The 15459-nt window shown below is 39.6% G+C and overlaps 1 long non-coding RNA gene and 2 other non-coding genes across 3 annotated transcripts in view; all 3 read right to left on the reverse strand.

The window, feature by feature from the left end:
* Positions 1 to 2948, reverse strand: part of LOC109262835 (uncharacterized) — a 35222-nt gene extending 32274 nt beyond the window's left edge. Inside the window, exons 1-2 of the long non-coding RNA XR_008417062.1 lie at positions 2706 to 2948; positions 1714 to 1805 (exon numbers count right to left, since the gene is read on the reverse strand). This is a non-coding gene — a long non-coding RNA (uncharacterized LOC109262835). The remainder of the gene's footprint in view (positions 1 to 1713; positions 1806 to 2705) is intronic.
* Positions 2949 to 3535: 587 nt separating this feature from the next.
* On the reverse strand, positions 3536 to 3651 carry LOC128773114 (U5 spliceosomal RNA). Its single transcript, XR_008417397.1, has one exon. It is a non-coding gene; the product is annotated as a U5 spliceosomal RNA (small nuclear RNA).
* A 4451-nt stretch (positions 3652 to 8102) lies between these two features.
* LOC128773115 (U5 spliceosomal RNA) lies at positions 8103 to 8219 on the reverse strand. The gene has a single exon (XR_008417398.1). It is a non-coding gene; the product is annotated as a U5 spliceosomal RNA (small nuclear RNA).
* Between the last annotated feature and the right edge of the window lie 7240 nt (positions 8220 to 15459).

Genomic DNA, 15459 nt, shown 5'->3' on the forward strand with positions numbered 1-15459 from the left:
CATCTGACTCTTGATTTTGGCTCAGTTCAGGATCCCAGAGTTGTGGGATCCAGCCCCAAGCCGGGCTCTGCACTGAGGGTGGAGCCTGCTTAGGATTCTCTCTCTCTCCCCCTTTGTCCCTCTCCCCCAAGCTCACTCGCTTGCTTGCGCGCGCGCGCTCTCTCTCTCTCTCTCTCTCTCTCACAAAAAAAAGTTTCACTATCATTTCTGGAGCGCCTGGGTGTCTCAGTTGATTGAGCATCCAACTTTGGCTCAGGTCATGATTTCACGGTTTTGAGTTCAAGCCCCATATTGGGCTTGCTGCTATCAGCCTGTCAGTGCAGAGCCAACATCAGATCCTCTGTCCCCCTCTCTCTACCCCTCCCCTGCTTTTGCTCTAAAAAAAAAAAAAAAAGGCATAAATATATATATATCTATATACACACATATATATGTGTATATGTGTGTGTATATATGTATTTTTTAAAGTTCCACTATCATTTCTACTTAACATTATACAATAAACATTGTATATGCTGGCTGCTCAATAAGAAAATATATATCTAGGGGTTCCTGGGTGGCTCAGTCGGTTAGCGCGTCTGACTTCAGCTCAGGTCATGAACTCATGGCTCGTGGGTTCGAGCCCCGCATCAGTCTCTGTGCTGACAGCTCAGAGCCTGGAGCCTGCTTCGGATTCTGTATCTCCCTCCCTCTCTGCCCTTCCCCAGCTCACACACACGCGCTCTCTCTCTCAAAAATAAACATTTAAAACATTTTTTAAAAAGAAAATATATATCTAAATAGTAGAAAGGAAGAAATGAACTCAGATAATATATCTTGTAAATAGAAAACTCAAAATAATCTACACACAACTTATTAGAGTTAATGCAAGAGTCAAGCAAGATTGCCAGATATAAAATCCTATACAAGAGTCAACTACATTTTTTTTTAGACTCCACCCACATATGGGGCTTTCACTCAGGACCCAGAAATCAAGAATTGCATGCTCTACCTACCAACTGAGCCAGCCAGGTGCCCCAAGAGTCGACTACATTCATGTACAAGAGCAATGTACAATTAAGAAATGCAACTTTAAAAATTAACAAAGGGTAGGGGGGAAAAGGAAAAAATAAAGGGTGCAAAATCTTTAGTAGACATTTTTAACATTTTTTATTGAAAGATAATAAAAAAAACTTAAACATATGGAGAGAGAAATCATGACCATGTAGAAGATGAAGATTCGATTCTCCCTAATTAATTTACAGATTTAATTCAGATCCAACAGGAATTTTCATAGAAATCAACAAGGCAATTTTAAACATTGAAAAAAATATTATTAAGAGAGAGGGGGTGTGAGAAGTGGAGAGGGGCAGAGGGGAGAGGGAGAGAGGGGGAGAGAGAGACAGAATCCGAAGCTGTCTCCACACTCAGTGAGAGCCTGACAAAAGACTTGATCCCACAACCCTAGTATCATGACCTGAGCCGAAATCAAGAGTTGGACACTCAACTGACTCACTCAGGCCCCTTAAACATTTTTGAAAGATCAAAGGATAGCCAAGTTACTCCTGTATGATATTAGCTCAAGGAAAGACAAATTACACCCATGGAACAGAATAGAGAGCCTACAATGTTTATGGCATTGACTATGGTGATGGTTTCATGGATGTATACTTACCTCCAAACTCATCAAATTGTATACGTTAAATACACACAGCTTTTCCTATGCAATCATACCTCAATCGACTGGTTTAGGAAAAAGACAGAGCCCAGAAACATTCCCATGCATATAAGGAGAGCCGATGTATGTCAAAGTTGTCAAAGAAGATCTAGTGGGGAAAGGAGACATCAATCAATACATAGTGCAGGACAACTGTCAGTGGGGAGGGGGTGAGGGATAAAAATTGATCCATACTTCACACTATGCACAAAAATTCAGTTCCAGATTAATCAAGGACTTAAATATGAAAGACATAACTTGAAAAGATAGTTTCCTAAATAGCTTGAGGTAGTAAATTATTAAACAAAACACTTTTGAAAAGCACAAATCAGAATGAAGAAAAAAATCAATCTGACATTAAAATTAAGAACAGTTCACCAAGACACAAAAGAAGAGTGGAAAGGGAAGCTATTACCTGAAAGAAGTTAACCAACAAAGAATTACTATTTAGACTCTACAGTCTAAAGGTGGTGTTAAAACTTCCAAAATAAGACAAAGATTCACAATCTAAGGAGGAAAAATGGGCAAAAGGCATGTATAGACATTTCAATGAAGATAAACCACGATGACAAAAAAAAAATTTTTTTTCTTTGAAAAGATATTCAACTTTAGTAGTACCTAGAGAAATGTACATTAAAACCACTGTCAGGGGCACCTGACTCAGTAGGGTGAGCGACCGAATGACGATTTCAGCTCAGGTCATGATCCCAGGATCATGAGATCAAGCCCCATCTTAGGACTCTGAATGAGCACGTACCCTGTTTGGGATTCTCTCTCTCCCTCTGCCGCTCTCCCCTGCTCTCTCAGGCTCGCTCTCTCTCAAAACACAAAACAAAAGAACCCAAAAAGCCAAAAAACCACGGTCAGGTATTAGTTCCACTAGATGGGCAAAAATTAAAGTCAGCATACCAAAGACCAGTAAAGATGAGAAGCTATGCGAAATACACAAATGCCATTGGCAGAAATGTAAATGGGTACCTTCACTTGGGGAACAAATTATTACACTTACCTGCCCTGACCCAGTGGTTCCATTCCACACATTAAGAAAAGAAAGTCTTACACATGGTCCCTGTGAGTAACATCATTTTAACAACCCAGATCTAAGGAAAGAAACCAAACCTCCGTGAAGAGAGAATGGATCCATAAATTAGTCCATACAGTGTAATACTATAAAGAGCTGTGTTGCCCAATACCATTAGTTCCACATGCTGGTTGAGCACTTCATTGCAAAGCAGCTAGTACTAATTGAAAATTGCAAAGGGCAACGGGCGCCTGCACGGCTCAATTAGTTAGGCGTCTGACTCTTAGTTCTGAGCTCAGGTCACGATCTTACCATTGGTGGGATAAAGCCCTGCACCTGGGCGGCCATTGAGCCTGCTTGAAATTCTGTTCCCTCCTCTACTCGCTCATACTTTTCTCGCTCTCAAAGTAAATTACGTATAAACTGAAGAAGCTACACAACATAAAGATGATGTAAAATTTCTAAAGTCCTATATTGGCTTCACATTGAAATAAGAGCTTAGATTTAATAGGTCAAATATAAACCCGATAATCCTCACATGCCTTTCTTTTTTAATTACGTACCCAACTTCTCTCTCCGCCCGAAAAAACTACCCACATAAAGGACAAGCGCTTAAAAAAAAAAAAAAAAAAAAAAACCTCAAAACCCAAAGGGGCTGTCTCTAGAAGCTGAAAACATGAAACAAACACGAAATTACAGGAATTAGGCGCAATGAAACACGCCAATGGCAGTTCAGACGAGTTGAACGAGACTCTTACCTATCCTGAAGCTGATAGAAAGCCACAAGTAAAAAGATTCTACTTTTTTGGACGATATATAGCCTTGCTAGTGCAAGGCCTCAAAAAATTGTTTTAAAACTCAGAATTGTTCCTCTCCACGGAAATCTTTAGTAAAAGGCGAAAGATTTATACGATCTGAAGAGAAACCAGAGTATACGATCACTTCTCGTAACCCGCAACTCGGGTAAAATGATCTCCTGGAACACTGATGGTGACTAACTAACGACAAGAGTCAATGCTCTAGTAAAATTTTCTATAATAATATGTATGCATGGGTCTATTTTTAAGATATGCAAGTGGGAGAATTTTTTAATTTTGTTGCTTTAAACTTATATCGGGTGCAGTGCACTGTGGGTATGCAAATCATTGGGTCACTGCTCTTTTGGTTCAGAAAATAGGTTAGTATTCACACGGTACCTCGGCGTCACCCTTAGGGGGCGAGCGGAGTACTGGCTGAGTGGGATCCAAACTCCGTCTTGATTAAGAGACTCGGGTTTGTTATTTGTACACCTGAATTTTATTTTTGTTGAATGAAGACTTTGCCATTAAATGGAAAGAGAGAAAATTAGAGAATAAGTAATTGACCCAAAATTCAGGGCGGTGGTTCCTCCATGGGGAGTGAGGGGTAAGGCTGGGAAGGGCATACAAGAGTTCTAAAAGTGACTTTTTTCTTAAGCTGTGTAAGCACCTGGTGTTTTGTTTGTCCTTGTTTTAATCGTGCACCTCCAGGGTATGTACTTTTTTTTTTTTTTTTTTTTTTTTTTTTTTGCGAGAGGGAGGGAGAGAGAGAGAGAGAGATAGAGAGAGAGCGCCCAAATGAACTAGAGGGAGAGAGAGAATCCCAAAGCTGGGCTCAAGCATATCCCATGTGGGGCTCAACTCAGGAACCAGGAGACTATGATTGGAGCCAAAGTCAGATGCTTAACGACTGAGCCACCCAGGCGCTCCCAGGTGCACACTCTTGAACAGTGTGCATTTTTGCCGTTTGAGAAAAATTCCTGGCAGTGTCCTGTTTAAAATTGGAGCCTAATGTGCTCAGTTTCAGGTTTCCTGCCCCACCTGATACTACTTTGGGAGATGAAATCTTGTATTCTCGTTTCGGATCCCATGTCTCCTTATTCTCCTTAAGAGAATAAGTCTCTTATTCTCCTTTTTCTTTTTTCTTTTTTTTAAAGTAATCTCTATAGGCAATGTGGGGCTTGAACTCATGACTGAGAGATCAAGAGGCAGAACTGGGCCAGTCAGGCACCCCACCCTTATACTATGCTTTTAAAATGGACTGTTCTATTGTTGGGATGAGCACTGGGTGTTGTATGGAACCCAGTTTGACAATAAATTATATTTAAAAAAAGAAAGGGAGCTTAAAATACACACACACAAAAATGTGCTGTTCTCAGTTGTTGGATACAACCTGCGTACAAGGGTCCTCTCTAGCATTTGCGGTAACTGAACAACCTTGAGAAAGGAAATTGCACCTTTTTATTTTTTCTACCTGCTTATATAAACATTTTCCGTCCCAACTTTGACCCCTTCTTTAAATTGGCACTTCCCCCCCACTTTGTCGGTTCTTTTGCTAACAAGTCAATCATATTGGACATATATTTGATTTAAATTTGTCTAATACATTTTAAAAACAGCTTTATTGGATATAATTCACTTGACGTACAATTCATCCATTTAAAGTGTATAATTGAATGGACTTTAGTATGCAATCATGACCACCATCTTATTTTTAGTATTTTTTTTTATTTTTTATTTAAAAATTTTTTTAATGTTTATTTAGTTTTGAGAGAGAGACACACACACAGAGTGTGAGCAGGGGAGGGGCAGAGAGAGTGGGAGATACAGAATCTGAAGCAAGCTCCAGGTTCTGAGCTGTCAGCACAGAGCGCAAAGTGGGGCTCAAACTCCTGTACGGCGAGACCATGACCTGAGCCCAAGTTGGGAGCTTAACCGACTGAGCCAACCAGGCGCCCCTATACTATCTAATTTTAGAACATTTTTGTCACCTCAAAGAGAAACTCTACCCATTGGCAGTTATTTGCCCCCCTCCCCACCTCGTTCCCCAGCTTCTGGGAACCACTAATCTACTTTCTATCTCTAAAGTGCCTATTCTGGATATTTCATATAAATGGAAGCATACAAACTGTGGCCTCTTGTGACTGGCTTCTTTCATTTAGAGGGATGTTTGTGAGGTTCCTCTAAGCATACATTTGTTTTGATACTTTTTTGCAAGCTTGCAATATTTTACAATGTAATGGGAAGCTAGAGATCCACGGACAAGTAAAGTTCACCCTATGTAATAGCTACCCTCACAGGCCTTGGCTAGGGGCTAAGGCACTAATGGAACAGGAAAGGAGCAATTCTGAATATCAGAGCGCTTACCTGCTCCTAAGTTTGAGGGAACCTTCATCTTCTGGACCTTACCCTGCTTCATTCTGGAAGGGTTCTGGGCAGCTTTCACCAGTTAGCCACAAAGTTCATTTTGCCTTTAGCATTCCAGGCTCCATAGGGAGTCACGGAGTTTCCAGGGGACTTCTGATTCCAAAGTGTGAACCCATCTCTGATTGCAAATGTGGAGCTTGAGGGACTGGAACAATGTCATTGTTTATGATGTGGCTGGCAGTTCCATTCCTGGCTGTAATTTATACTGATATTTAATACAAGATATAACCTGAAAAAAAAATACAAAACATAAAAACCATTAGTTGAATTGCGGGGGTGAATGAAAAGAAATTGTTTATTGTCTTTTAATGTTTATTTTGAGAGAGACAGACAGACAGATCATGAGTAGGGGAGGGGCATAGAGAGAGGGAGTCACAGAACCCAAAGCAGGCTCCAGGCTCTGAGCTGTCAGCACTGAGCCCAACATGGGGCTCGAACTCCCAAACCGTGAGATCATAACCTGAGCCGAAGTCAGACACTTAACCAGCTGAGCCACACAACACCCTTTTTTTTTTTTTTTTTTTTTTTTTTTTAAGAGTGAGAGCTCAAGTGAGGGAGGGGCAGAGAGAATGGGAGGGACAGAATCCCAATCCTTAGGTCAGTGCACTCCACTGGGGCTCCATCTCATCCTGGTAAGATCATGACCTGAGCCGAAATCAATAGACGCTTAACAGGACTGAGCCACCCAGGTGCCCTAATTGTAATTTTTCAATTGAAATTTTGATTTGTTCTTGCCTTCTTTCTGACTCTAAAGGGAAAGTTTACAACACTAGGTTACACGTGATGTAACATTAGGTTGATATTCTTCATTAGATTGGGCAGATTCCCTTCAATTTCTACTATGTTAAGATTAATATTTATGTTTATATGAATATATGTATAATGAATGAGTATTCAAGTTTATAAAATACTTTTTCTGCATTCATGAGATTTTTATTAAACGGTTTTCTCTGATCTCTGCCAGTGGAGATCTGCGTTAAGAGACTGTTAATTCAGGGACACCTGAGTGGCTCAGTCAGTTAAGTGTTTTTGGCTCAGATCATGAGCTTGGGGCCTCCTTGGGATTCTCTCTCTCCCTCTCTCTCTGCCCCCCCCCACCCCCCACATGAACTCTCTCTCAAATAAACTTTAAAATTAAAAAGAGATTGTTAAATCATCCTTACCTGTTCGTTATTTTTTTTTTTTTTAAGTTTATTTTGAGAGAAAACAGATAGTATGAGCAGGGACACAGAAGGAGAGAGAGAGAGAATCCCAGGCAGGCTCTGCACTGTCAACAACAGAACCTGACCTGGGGGTCAAAGTCACGAAATGCTGAGATAGTGATCTGAGCCAAAACCGAGAGACACTTAACCCACTGAGCCGCCCCCTTACCGCACCCCTCTACCTGTTCTTATTGATTTTTGGTTCATATTTGTTGTGGCCGGATCCCAGGGGCCACCGCTACAAGTGGCAAGTGTGAGCATAGGAGCAACACCTCACGCTTACCGATCTTGCAGTGGAGAGAGACTCTCCTGCGGAGGTGGACAAAGCCTCTAGAGTCTCAGCTCTCGTCCCCAAATTTACCTACTTTCTGGGACTCCTTGCTCATTCTGCTGCAGCCTCTCTACCGGCCACAAAGGGGCGCTGCTTCTTTTTAGTGCTCAGTTCCTGCCACAAGGCCCAGCTGCTAAAAGTCAGGGAGCCCAAACTTTTACGGTTCCTAAAAGAATTTTGGAAATATTTATTCCTCGTGCACATTATAAAGATCACATGTATAGCTTTCGTGAAGTAACTTACAACAGCATACAGTTAAATAGGTGCGAAGAACAGATACTTTGTGTATTGTAAGTAGTGATGCTCTAAACTGTTAGGTGACTGTAAAACGCAAACAGTGTAAGGTAAATGCCCAAAAGATTTAATACTTACTCTCTCTCAGACCTGCTTTTCCCCCTTCCATTTCACCAAGAATTAAGTACAAACATTTCTTGTAATTGGAAACACTTGCACAATACCTGAAACTCAAAACACCCCACCAATTGTTAATGATTCCTCTACAACTAGTAGCCTGTAAACGTTATAGACACGCTCTAAACTTAACAATAAGAACTAAACAATGTTTCTAAACAACCCAAAAAGAAACGCACATCGGACTTAGAAAATCTTTCCTTTAAACCACATTGGTAGTCCTGTAAATTACAGGACTTCGAAAAATTAGTTTAAAACTCAGAATTGTTCCTCTCCACGGAAATCTTTAGTAAAAGGCGAAAGATTTATACGATCTGAAGAGAAACCAGAGCATACAACACCGGTTTCCTAACTCATTTCCCAAGTAAATGTAACCCCTAGTACGCAAAGGGTGGCTACTTATCACAAGCGTTACTCACTGCAAAAATTTATTCAAGGAATTCTGAAAATAATAGGCTCACACTTAGAAAAGTTGGATAATGAATAAGTTTATTTAACTTGTAAACAATTATACTGTTTGCGGTGTATTATGGGTATGCAAATGAACCTGTGAATCGCCCTTTAGACTCCGGAAATTTAAGTATTTAAATCGGTGCTCTGGGGCCACTTTTAAGGGGCAAAGCGGAGACTCAGCTGCCTGACGTCTCAATTTCGTCCTGGTCAACTGGAGACATTCTGATTTTGTCTATTCCTAAATTGGAGCTTTGCGTATGATTTCTTTCAAATAAAAGAATTTTCTGACAGCTGCGGAAGAGGGGGCAAGCCTTGAGGACAGCAAAGTAATGGTTAATGCAAAATTCAGGGTAGTGTTCACCTGCTGTCGGAAGCGAGGGCTGTGACTGGGGAAAGGCCTATAGAGGGTTTCAAAGGTGTCAGCAATATCCTTTTTCTTAAACTGGGAAGGAAGCATCAAAGTCTCATTTCATTATTTGGTTATGTTCATATATCATGTAACATCATGTGTCATAGTCATGAACGTTATAAATCTTCCCCTTCAGTGAGACCTACTTTTATGTCTTTCAATATAGTCTTACAATTTTACTATAGAGATTTTGTTAGATTTGCTTTACTCTTTTTTTTTTTTTTTTAAGTTTATTTATTTGTGTTGAGAGAGAGAGGAAAAGCAAAAGTGGTGGAGGGGCGGAGAGAGAGAATCCTAAGCGCAGAGCCTTCAGAGCCCACTTGGGGCTTGAACTCAGGAACCTGGAGATCATGACCTGAGCCGAGATTGAGAGACCGAGGCTTAACGACTGAGCCACCCAGGTGCTCCAAGATTTACTTTACTCCTAATATCTTGTACTTTTTGTGATTAGTATAGATTTTTTAAGTTGCATTTTTTTTTTAATGTTTATTTATTTTTGAGACAGTGAAAGAGTGCATGAGCAGGGGAGGGGCGGGGGGGGGGGGGGGTGGCGGGCAGAAGATCTGAAGCAGGCTCCACCTGGACAGCAGAGAGCTTGATGCAGGGCTTTAACAACTCAGGCAACAACAGATGTTGGCGAGGATGCAGAGAAAAAGGATCTCTTTTGTATTGTTGGTGGGAATGCAAGCTGGTGCAGTCACTCTGGAAAACAGTATGGAGGTTCCTCAAAAAACTAAACATAGAACTACCCTATGACCCAGCAATTGCACTACTAGGCATTTATCCACAGGATACAGGTGTGCTGTTTCAAAGAGACACATGCACCCCCATGTTTATAGCAGCACTATCAACAATAGCCAAAGTATGGAAAGAGCCCAAATGTCCATCGATGGATGAATGGATAAAGAAAATGTGGTATATATATACAATGGAGTATTACTCGGCAATCAAAAAGAATGAAACCTTGCCATTTGCAACTACACGGGTGGAACTAGAGGGTATTGTGCTAAGTGAAATTAGTCAGTCAGAGAAAGACAAAAATCATATGACTTCACTCATATGAGGACTTTAAGAGACAAAACAGATGAACCTAAGGGAAGGGAAACAAAAATAATATAAAAACCGGGAGGGGGACAAAACAGAAGAGACTCATAAATATGGAGAACAAACTGAGGGTTGCTGGAGGGGTTGAGGGAGGGGGGATGGGCTAAATGGGTAAGGGGCCTTAAGGAATCTACTCCTGAAATCATTGTTTCACTATATGCTAACTAATTTGGATGTAAATTTTAAAAAATAAAAAATAAAATTAAAAAAAGAAGAAGAAATGTCTCCAGATGGTGACTCAAATCCAGAAGAATATATAAATACAACCAGAAATGATAAATAAGAGTGTTAATATAACAAAAGTGATAAATATATACTTACTCTCTTTTCTTCTCTCATCCTCTTTAAAAAGACATAAAATTATATAGAGTAAAAATAACAATATTTTGTTTGGCTTGTAATATTTATAGATGTGGCCTAACAATAAGACTACAAAAAAGGGTAAGGAAAGAGAGCTATAAGAGTAACATTTCTATATATTGCAGAAATTAAGTTAGTAAAAATATGAAGTTGATTCTGATAAGTTAAGGTGTGTATGGTAAGCTCTAGAGAAATCACTAGGCAAATTACTTTAAAAAATCATTAAAAAAATCACTAGAGGATTTAAAATGCTAAATCATAAAATATTCATTTAATGCAAAACAAGTCAGTAAAAGTATGAATAGAGGAACATAAAAGATCCGAGACATATAGAAAACAAAAAGTATAATATATGTTTAAGTATATCAATGAAAACATTAAATGTGAACCAAAAGGCAGAGATTGTCAGACTTGATTTAGAACAAACAAACAAAGAAACAAACAAGATCCATCTATATGCTGTCTACAGGAGACACACTAGATTCAAAGATACAAGTAGATTGGATATTAAAGGCTGGAAAAAGATTAATCATTCAAACAGCAAACAAAAGAAAGCTGGAATGCTTATCCTAATATCAGACAAAATAGAGTTTAAAACAAAAAATGTTACTAGAGATAAAGAGAGACATTTTATAATTTTAAAGAGGCTGATCCATCAGGAAGATATAACAATTATGAACATATAGTACCCACCAATAAGAGAGCACCAAAATACATGTAGCAAAATTTAACAAAAATTAATGGACAATTCCACAATAATAGAGACTTAAATATTCCACTTTCAATATTAGATAGGACAACTAGATACACAATAAGAAAATACAAGATTTGAAAATATTGTGAACCACTGAGACCTCATAGACATCTATGGAACACTTGACCCAACAACAGCAGAATATACATTTTTTTTCTCAGGTGCTCATGGAACATTCTCCAGGATAGGCATATGGTAGGCCATAAGACAAAGCTCAATAACTTAAAAGGATAGAAGTAATGCAAAATACGTTCTCTGACCACAATGAAATGAAATGTGGTTCTCTGACCACAAAGAAAGAAATTTGAGAAACTCAAAAACAGTCAGAAATTAAATGACACACTCCTATATAACCAATGTGTTGAAAAAGAAATCAAAAGAGAAATTATAAAACACTTGAGATTAATGAAAATGAAGACACAACATATAAAAACTCATGGGATGCAGCTGTAGTGCTGTGCTTAGAGGAAATTTTATAAATTCATAACTTACAAATTTTCTCAAAGAGTGCTTAGAGGAAAATTTATAGGTGTAAATGCTTACATTAAGAAAGAAGAAAGTTCTCAAAACAATAAACTAAACTTTCACCTTAACACATTCAAAAAAGAAGAGCAAACTAAACCGAAACAAGCAGAGTGAAGGAAATAAAAAAGATTGGAGCAGAACTTAATGAAATACAGACTATTAAATAATAGAGCAAACAATGAAACCAAAAGCTGGTTGGCTGATAACACCAACAAAAGTAACACACCTTAGTGCTTCTGGGTGGCTCAGTTGGTTAAGCATCTGACTCTTGATTTTGGTTCAGGTCATGATCTCACAGTTTGTGGTTTGTGAGTTCAAGCCTCATATCAGGCCCTGTGCTGATGGTGCAGAGCCTGCTTGGGATTCTGTCTCTCCTTCTCTCAGTCCCTCCCCTGGTTGTGCACACATGCACATTCTCTCTCTCTCTCTCTCTCTCTCTCTCTCTCAACATACATAAATAAACATTGAAAAAAAAATTTTAAGAGTAGGTCAAATGAGAGACACTATGATTTTGTAGACAGATGCTAAAAAAGATTTAAAACAATTTTTTTAATGAAAAAAAAAAATCAGGGGCACCTGGCTGGCTCAGTTGGTGGAGTATGTGACTCTTGATCTTGGGGTCATAAGTTTGAGCCCCATGTTGGGTGTAGTGATTACTTTAAAAAAATCTTTAAAAAAATCTAAAATCAGAAATGAATGAAAGGACATTACTACTTACCTTGCAGAAAGAAAAACAATTAAAGAGGAATACTATGAGCAATTGTATTCCAATAAGAAAACTTAGGTGAAATAGATAAATTCTTAAAGACTATCAAAACTGATACAAGAATAACAGATGTTTTGAATAGGCTGATCACAAGTGAAGAGATTGAATTAGTAAAAACAAAACAAAACAAGGACACCTGGGTGGGTTAATCAGTTAAGTGTCTGACTCTTGGTTTCATCTCAGGTCATGATCTCACAGTTTGTGGGTTCCAGCCCTGTGTCAGGATTCTCTCTATGACTCTCTCTCTCTCTCTCTCTCTCTCTCTCAGTAAATAAATAAACGTTCAAAACCAAAACAAAACAAAAAAACTACCTACAAAAAAAAGCCCAGGCTCATCTGGCTTTACTGCTGAATTCTACCAAACATTTATTAATTAACAAGAATTAATACCAATTCTTCACCATCTTCCAAAAAATAGAATAGGAGTGACTACTTCCCAACACATTCTATGAGGCCAGATTTATCTTGATATCAAAACCAGAGACATCACAAGAAAACTACAGACCAATATTTTTATGAATATGGATGCAAGAGTCCTCAATAAAATACTAGCAAACCAAATCCAGCAACATATCAAAAGAATCATATACCATAAGTATGTGGGATTTAACCCCACAAATGCAAGGTTGGTTCAACCATCTGAAAATCACTGTAATACACTGTATCAATAGAATAAAAAACAAACATCACATGATCATCCCAGTAGAGGTGGAAAAAGTACCTGACAAAATTCAGCACTCTTACAGTGAGAAAAACACTCAACAACCTAGGAGTAGAACTTCCTCAACCTGGCAAAGGACAGGTCTGAAAAACTCACAGCTAACATCATACTAAAAAAAAAACATGTATGCTTTTCTGGTAAGATCAAGAACAAGACAAGATATATGCTGTCACTACTTCCATTCAACACTGTACTGGAAGTTCTAGTCAGGGCAAGATAAATAAATAAAAAGTATCTGCATTGGAAAGAAAGAAGGAAAATTATCTCTATTCACAGATGACATGATCTTATATATAGATAACTTTAAAGTGTACAAAAAAAACCTGTTAGAACTGGTGAACACATTCACTAAATTTGGAGGATACAGGATTGATATACAAAAAGCAATTATATTTCTATACACTGGTAACGAACAATCTAAAAATGAAATCAAGAGGGGCGCCTGGCTGGCTCAGTTGGTAGAGCATGCTACTCTTAATCTTAGGCTGATGAGTTTAAGTCCCATGTTGGGCATGGAGTCTACTTAAAAAAAAAATGAAATTAAGAAATGATTCCATTCACAATGGTGTGAAAAAGAATTAAATATGTAGGAATAAATTTAATTAAATTAAAGACTTCTAAGTTTTTAAAAATATTTTATTTATTTTGAGAGCAAGAGAGACAGAGCACAAGCAGGGTAGGGGTAGAGAGAGAGGGACACACAGAATCTGAAGTAGGTTCCAGGCTCTGAGCTGTCGGCACAGAGCCAGATGCAGGGCTGGAGCCCATGAAATATGAGATCATGACCTGAGCTGAAGTCGGACGCTTAACCGACTGAGCCACCCAGGCACCCCAAGAAGCACAAGACTTCTATTCACAAAACTACAAAACATTGCTGAAAAAAATTTTTTTAAAGATCTAGATAAATGGAAAAACACCCCTAAGTACATAGGGTTTCCTTTGAATGTGATGAAAATGTTTTAAATTGATTGCAGTGATGGTTATACATATCTGTGACTATATTAAAAACTATTGAGTTTTACACTTTAAATGGGTGAATTGTGTGGGCTGTAGATTATATTTCAGTAAAGCTTTTTTTTAAAAAAATATGAAAAGGAAATAAACAGGGGTGCCTGGCTGGGTCAGTTGGAAGAACATGGGACTCTTGATCTTAGAGTCCTGAGTTTGAGCCCCATATTGGGGTAGAGATCACTAAAAATAAATCAACTTTTAAAAAAAAGGAAGCAAACACAATGGCATGGAACTAGATAGATCAACTTGCTCTGTAGAATGCCCAGACCCTGAGAATTGCATCTTCAGAGGGTTTCCCAAACCCTGTTGCGATGTTGGTGTTTTACTATGATTTTCATTTCATGTGAGAAAACATATCCAGAAAGCACATTTCATGTTTTTATTCAACAAACAATCCTTGAGGCCAAGGAGTTGGCCTTGTCTAAGGGGTCACAGTGAAGAAGAGGCGGAATGAAGGAGGGTTCCCAGGTCTCCTGCCCCACTGCTGCCAGCTCTGCCTTTCTGGGCCTGAGCTTCAGCAGCCATGTTAATTCCTGGGTCCCATAAGGTCCTGGGGGTACTAGGGGTCTTGTCTGAGGACATAAGGGTCTAAAACACTTTTCCATGTGTCTGGACCATTCCGGTCTTCGCAGCAACCAGAGGTTTGATATGGACTCCTGGGAGCAGCCAGCGCTCATTGCCTGACCTGGGAAGCCATGTGGTGTCTGGGAGTCCAGTATTGTTCTTCCTCCCGAAGTCATAGATACAGTGCAAAGTCATGGACCACCTCTTCCCTGAACCCAGAGTCCTGCTCATCCTGGACAGGGAAGGAGGGGAAGCGCTTCTCTCAGAGGATGCTGGCATATGGGAGTTGGGGGCATGGTACCGAGACCGGCTTCGTGGTCTAGGAATTAGCAATTACTTGTGCTTAGATTTCCATGTAACCATGAGGCCAAACTGGGGTTTTCTCTATTGGGGTTGTGAATTGGGAATCTAGTCCCTTCCCTCCTGCAGTTAGGTCAATTTCCCCTCTGGCTTTCCCCATTACTTTCTTTGCCAGGCTGTCTTTCTGACAAGACCCCAAAGGAAAATCTTGCCACACCTTATGGGAGAGGCCAGAGACAAGCAATGCAGTGAATTCTGGAGGTTGAAAAGCCGAGGAAAGGTCTTTTGGTTTTCAGACTTGGATGTGAATTCCAGATTCAAATCCCCATCTGGCTGTGGGTAAGCAGTGCAGCACTTTAAGACGTAGTAGCTCTGGGTGTTAAATGGCGCTGCCAGTTTTGGAGGGAAACGATTCAGGAGGCCTAGGTCGTTAGCAATTCCCCAGGCGAGACACACAGGCTCAGTCCACGAAGCTTGAACAAAGGTAAATCCAAGGGCGGGTCAAAGGGCGCCCGGGCTAGTCCCCAGCAAGGGCTTCTGTGAGGATAGCACGCAGGGGCGTAGGCGACTCCACCGGGGCCGCACACCTTGCGTCTGGGGACCCTTC

Source organism: Panthera pardus, unplaced genomic scaffold (genome assembly GCF_024362965.1).
Source record: "Panthera pardus isolate Hobbes unplaced genomic scaffold, ASM2436296v1 HiC_scaffold_24, whole genome shotgun sequence".
NCBI lineage: Eukaryota > Metazoa > Chordata > Mammalia > Carnivora > Felidae > Panthera > Panthera pardus.